Genomic DNA, 6,017 nt, shown 5'->3' on the forward strand with positions numbered 1-6,017 from the left:
GGAAAAATTGAACGGGAAATAGAAAGGCAGGTCTGTGCAGCATCCCCAGCGATGTGGTTGCTCTTTTGGTCTGTGGTGATGAAGAGAAAAGTGAGCCACAAGGCAAATGAGCCACAAGGCAAAGCTCTTGATTTACCTTACTCATGGTCATGAGCTCTGGACACTGACTAAGGATAAGATCATGAGTACAGGTAGTCGTCGACTTACGACCGCGATTGGGCCCGACAGATCGGTCGTAATTCGACTTGGTCGTAAATCGACTCTTAAGTAAAAATTCAATCCAGCATCGCTGGTCCTTGGCTGGGGGTCGTCCGGATCGTCAGCTGGGGCAGCGCGTGGGTTGGTGGGAGCGGGAGACGATCTTTTCATAATCTTTGTGAGCTTTGTCTGAATTGTTCGTTTCTTTTTCTCCTCATAAATTTCACGATATGGACGGAAAGCATTGTTTGCCATCCGTTCAATCCTTGCAAATGTTTCTATGTTCTATGTCCATTTCTTCAAAGTGTGCACGGAGTTTATTTAACAGGGAAAAGCCTTCTGACAAGCCTTTGGTGGTGAACATTTTTCCTGTTTCCTCCTCTTCTTTCTCTGCTTCTCTTCTCTCTTCTTCTTCCACTCTTTCTTCTTCCAGCGCGATCAGTTCTTCATACAGCGCGATCATTCGTGAGTTCTCCAAGGAGAGGTTTTTTGCCAGTTTCACTATTTTCTCCCGAATCTGATCAAGTTCTTCGTCACTTTCAAATCCAGCAGAAGAGTTCACGTAACTCTTGACAGTTTTTCCATACGCCATTCATACATTTCTCCGTCACAGCCTCCTAAGCAGCCCAGCCCATCAGTAGTGGGCTGGGCTGTTGATCTCAGTGTGACTGAACAGCGTGTGTGCGGCGTGGGGACTGGAGAGAGCGCGGGAGCCTCAGAGCGTGAGTACTGTGGCTGGAGGGAATGCCCGCGTTACCAAGACATTGTGGTCGTAAAGTCGGTCGGTCGTAAGTTGCATAGGTCGTAAGTCGACGACTACCTGTACAAGTAGCTGAAATTTGTTTTCTCCGCAGGGTGTCTGGGCTGAGCTTTAGAAACAGGGTGAGGATCTCAGACATTTGGGAGAGGCTCAACATAGAGTTGCTGCTCCTCCGTATCAAGCTGAGCCAGCTGCGGTGGTTTGAGCATCTGCTCAGAATGGCTCCTGGACGCCTTCCTAAGGAGGTGTTCCAGGTATATTCACCTTGGAGGAGACAGAGAGGCTGACCCAGAGATTGCATCTCTCGGATTTCCTTGGAATCCCCCCACCGGAGTTGTTGGAAGTGGCTGGAGTAAGGAGTGCCTGAGCTTGCCTGGTCAAACTGCTATCCCCCCAACCTGGATCTGGATAAGCAGTTGAGAATGAACCTTTGCTATGTCAGATAAGCCTCAAAATATAACCCCTTGCTCTCCTCTCCAGCGTCAACCTTTCCACAAAATACTGAAATCCATTCAACAACGTATCTTGCCAATATATAGACAAAGACGCACACCCACACACCCCCACACACACAGCACCAATCACATTACCTCCTCCAACTCTCATTGGCAGAAGTAAAAGAGAAGAAATGAAGTCAGATGGAGAGAAAGAAGGGGAACTGGAGGATGGAGGGATCTGGAGGAACTGGGGGAGATGATGTGATGATGCTTTATTAACCTAGCTCTAATTTTCCCCCTGGAACTCATTACGAGTCTGGAGAGAAATGAACCACGAAATCTTAAAAACAAACAGAGTGGCAAAAAGGAGAGAGGGGAGGATGTGTGGGGGTTGTGTCCAAGGAAAAAAAACAGATAAAACTGGAAAAACAGGAATGAAATAGACCATTTATGGGATCCAGAACACCGACAGGCATAGAGATAAAGCAGACAAGGCATCCTTAGGTGTAAGAAAAGAGAAGGAAAAAGAGAGGGGAATTCCATGATATGGTGCACGATAAACAGAAAGAAAGGAAGAAAGACACACATCAATACAAATGAGGTTGTATATCTGACTGCTTAAAGAGGATTAGTAGGTTCAACACAATAAACTGCAAGACCGCACTTAAAGGAAGTTTAAGAAAAATAAAAGTACGCTTTCAACTTTATTGATTTCATCAGAGCAAATAAATAAGAAAACAGTAGATAAATCTTTTGATTGTTTGATCATAATTATTAAAATAAATAAAAGTCTTGATAGCTGTAGGTTTTTTCAAATAAGTAGTATCCTCAGCATTATAACCACATCTTGGTTTGACCCTTAACAAAAACAAGAAGCATGTTTTAAATCAGAAGAGCAGAACAGCAGCCTCAGATTTCAACACACAATCACTACTAAAATTACTTATTAATTATTTTCTTTCATATTACATTGAAATACAGAAATACAGATCTCATGGTCACCAACCAGATTCAGTTTTTGGTATTTGTATTCTAATTATTATCATAATCATACAAGTAGAATAGAAATAGTGACTTAGATTCCAATATATGTGTATGTATATATGTATTGTATATCTGTGATATAATCTTGCAAACACAAACTGCTTTGTTATGTAATCCACTTTGTGTCTGGGTTTGTTGGCTTCAGTGTCCAAAGTCCAAGAAAAGCAAGAAAGGACATGTGGTGGGAGGCAAACAAGTGCTGCAGCAGATAACAGATATTGATTAAGAATAGAGAGGAAGATGGACCAGAGGACAGACCACGGGGAGAACAGGAAGATTAGGAAGAGAGAGTATTTGCACTTGTGCGTAAATGGCACAGTTGAAAGGGAGAATGGAAAAAGACAAAAAAGATGAGGAGATGGTGCATGGAGTTGATGGGATGATACTGGATGATGTTAATGTGGCACTAGAGAGCAGATACCAAAACAAACAAACAAACAAAATCGATCTTTAATTTCTTCATGACATATTCCATTGTAATTGGTTATATAGTATATAGACAGTTACAAGGCAGTCACTTGTAGTACGTATTTGTTCATATTGGGTACATGACCATGGAGTGAAAAAAGTTTTCATTACATCAACATTAAAATCCTATTTTTAAGTTCACTTGTTGCCTTTGATATTTCCAGTTCAGTGAAATTTCCATTTAACAGCTGGTTGACAGGAGTGTCTGTACCTCCTCACTACATTCTACCTGAGGTATGACTGCTAAAGTAGCTCTGCTGTTTAAATGTGAGTGCAATAGTTTTGGTTAATGCTCTGTGTATTACTGGGATCTGTTAAATTCCATGTGACCTTCTAATACCTGCTCAGCTCACTTAATAGAACAGGTACTAAAATAGAAATGACAGGTACCCGACAGGAGATACTTTTTTTGCAAATGGAAACAAAATAGCTGATTAGAGCTATGAAGTGGAAATGGGGTTAAGAGAATGCTGGTAAATACTTATTTGTTTTTCAAATTGCATTTTAGACAGAAACAAAATTGCTGCATGTTAAGTGTGTCATTCACGTAATAATAGTGTAGTAGGGGTAACAAAACATTTCCATGCTGGCAAAGCATGAGGAAGTATCGCCCGTGAAGAATCTGCATGTATTTATCCCTTAAAGGTGAAGTTGTTAACTGATCATTCAACTGTTAAGGACATAAATTATTTTGTTTTTAAATAAGATAAATAACCCATTTTACACCACTTGCTAAACACCAAACAAAAACTTGAAAACGATTAGCTTGTGAACCCAGAAGTGGCATGTAACAGGCAATCCGAGCTCACACCAGTGGAAATACACAATACACTAGAGTTGGGCTTCATCTGGATGTTACTACATATTGTTTCAGAGTGGATTCTGCCTTACAGTCCTCAGTTGAATTTATTTTTGTTTTGTGAGCACTTCTTCAAAATATTCAAAAAGAACTTCGTAACAACAAATTATCTGCATAAAGAATCAGTCATTCATTGTGTGTTTAGATTGGTATTGTATGTTTGTGTCCAAAAAAAATCATAATTATCATCATGATTGTACATAGATGAGTACATAAATAAAGAAAAGTTTATGAATTTTATGAAGTGTTACAATTACGAATACAATTTTATGTACAGATGAACATTAATTCATTTGTGATGGTTAAAATGTAATAAAGAGCACATTTATCTCTTTTGTTAGATGGACACAAGTCTTCTGGTCAAAGCCTTACTATAAGATATTTAAGTTGTTAATGTCAATGTCTCAGGCTGAAGAAGACCAAGAAAATGAACATTTTCAAAAGATTTTCAAGTATTTTTGATTATCTTATTTTAGATTTTATACTTTTATACTTGTTACCTTTTTTTATACCATTACCATTTATCTCAAGCATACCTACCAGATTTTTTTTTCTATTTGTTTTCATGTCATTTATTGATTTATATGTACTATATTTGTTCAGAAATTAGTTTTTATAGCATTACTCAGTTGCCAATGCATACAAGAAGTTATTGTTCAAGCAAAAAATGCCAGTTGTCAAGGTTGACCTGTGTCTATTTTGTGTGGAGCGATAAATTCAGTCATTCATTGGAGTCTCATTGTGGGTCACTGCTAGCTTGGTGGTAGTAAACTGGTTATTAGTTTAAACAATCTGTGGAATTTCATCCAATGAAAAAGCATATTTTGGTGTTACATTTGACACAGCTTGCAGTTTCAACCAGCGACAACTTGTTTGCTGTCTTGCTGTTGGCTCAGAGTTGAGGAGGAGGTTGACGCAGGCGAAGGAGATCGACGCAGCACATCAGACCACGGTGCACTTGCTGATTTGCACACTGTAGGCGAAGGTGTTAAGTTGTGCATCTTTCCTTGCAAGAAATATGTTTGATACATTTTGCATTGTGCTGACTGCAATAATCAGAAGATAATAGAGTCACACTATTTGTGCGAGGTGGACACCAGGAATGACCCATGCTAGTACCACAGAAACTGAATTTAACTAGGATTTAAGAACTGGTAAAGATGGAATTGCTGTTGAAGAACGAGTTCTAATTTAGAACTGGTTCTCAATGCCAAACCCTAAAATATAGAAAATCAATAATTAGCTGTGGGGTAATAATGAAAATCACCCTAACCCTAACCACAAAATCAGATTATTTGCTCTGATAAAACTGATGGCAATCACCTATTTTTGAATTTTACTCTATTGTTAAGCCAGATCCCCACCGGGGGATGAATGATCAATTATTATAATAATCTGCAATGGGAAAATCATAACAATAAATATGAATTCAATTATGTAATTTATATTTTCATCCATCTACTTTGCAATGAACCACATACTTCTGTTATTTATGTTATGCCGAAAAATTGTAAAGAACCAAGTTGCAAAGGGTTCATATTTAGATTTCTGAGAAATTAAACAAATTAATACCATAATTGGGGTAAATACATCATTTACCCCAATTAGTTGGGGTAAATTACGAGGTTGCTAGAGTTTAGAATACAGCAAGCAGTATTTGCAAGCATGAAATTCTCCAATTACAGAAGTCTATCAGTTGCATTGGCCGTGTTATTTATCTTTCAAACACTGGCACAAAGTCTATAAATGGAGACACAACACACTGCTCACGCCAGCTGAAATGTCACCCAGGCTGGGTAACAGGAGCTCTGCCTTACTCACCTTCACATCAGCGAGAGCGCCAAGAAGCTGTAAGGACAATAGGTCACCATCAGCTGACTGGCTTCTGCACTGTTTCCCTGCCAGTGTGGACTCAGGTTATTGCAAGCATTTTTTTTTTTTTCGTTAGAGGTTAAACTGTCACATAGGTGGGTTGCTCAGCTGTAGCTGTAAGCTTCAAGCTTAAGATAAGCTTTTGAGATGAACATGACTGGGGGGCGAGGGGGGGGTCCCACAAGGGTTCATTTTGTTACCCTCAACCATTAAAATGACTTACTAAAGAGTGGTCAACTTCTCCAAACCATGCCTATCTTAAACAAACCATTACATATCAGTCATTTTATAAAATTGCATCTGGTGATAATTTGAAGTTTTGAAAGGTTTTATTGATTTTATTTTATTTTTTTGTGTTGTTTCCGTTGAAATATGTTGG

Source organism: Antennarius striatus, chromosome 4, assembly GCF_040054535.1.
Source record: "Antennarius striatus isolate MH-2024 chromosome 4, ASM4005453v1, whole genome shotgun sequence".
Classification (NCBI taxonomy): Eukaryota; Metazoa; Chordata; class Actinopteri; order Lophiiformes; family Antennariidae; genus Antennarius; species Antennarius striatus.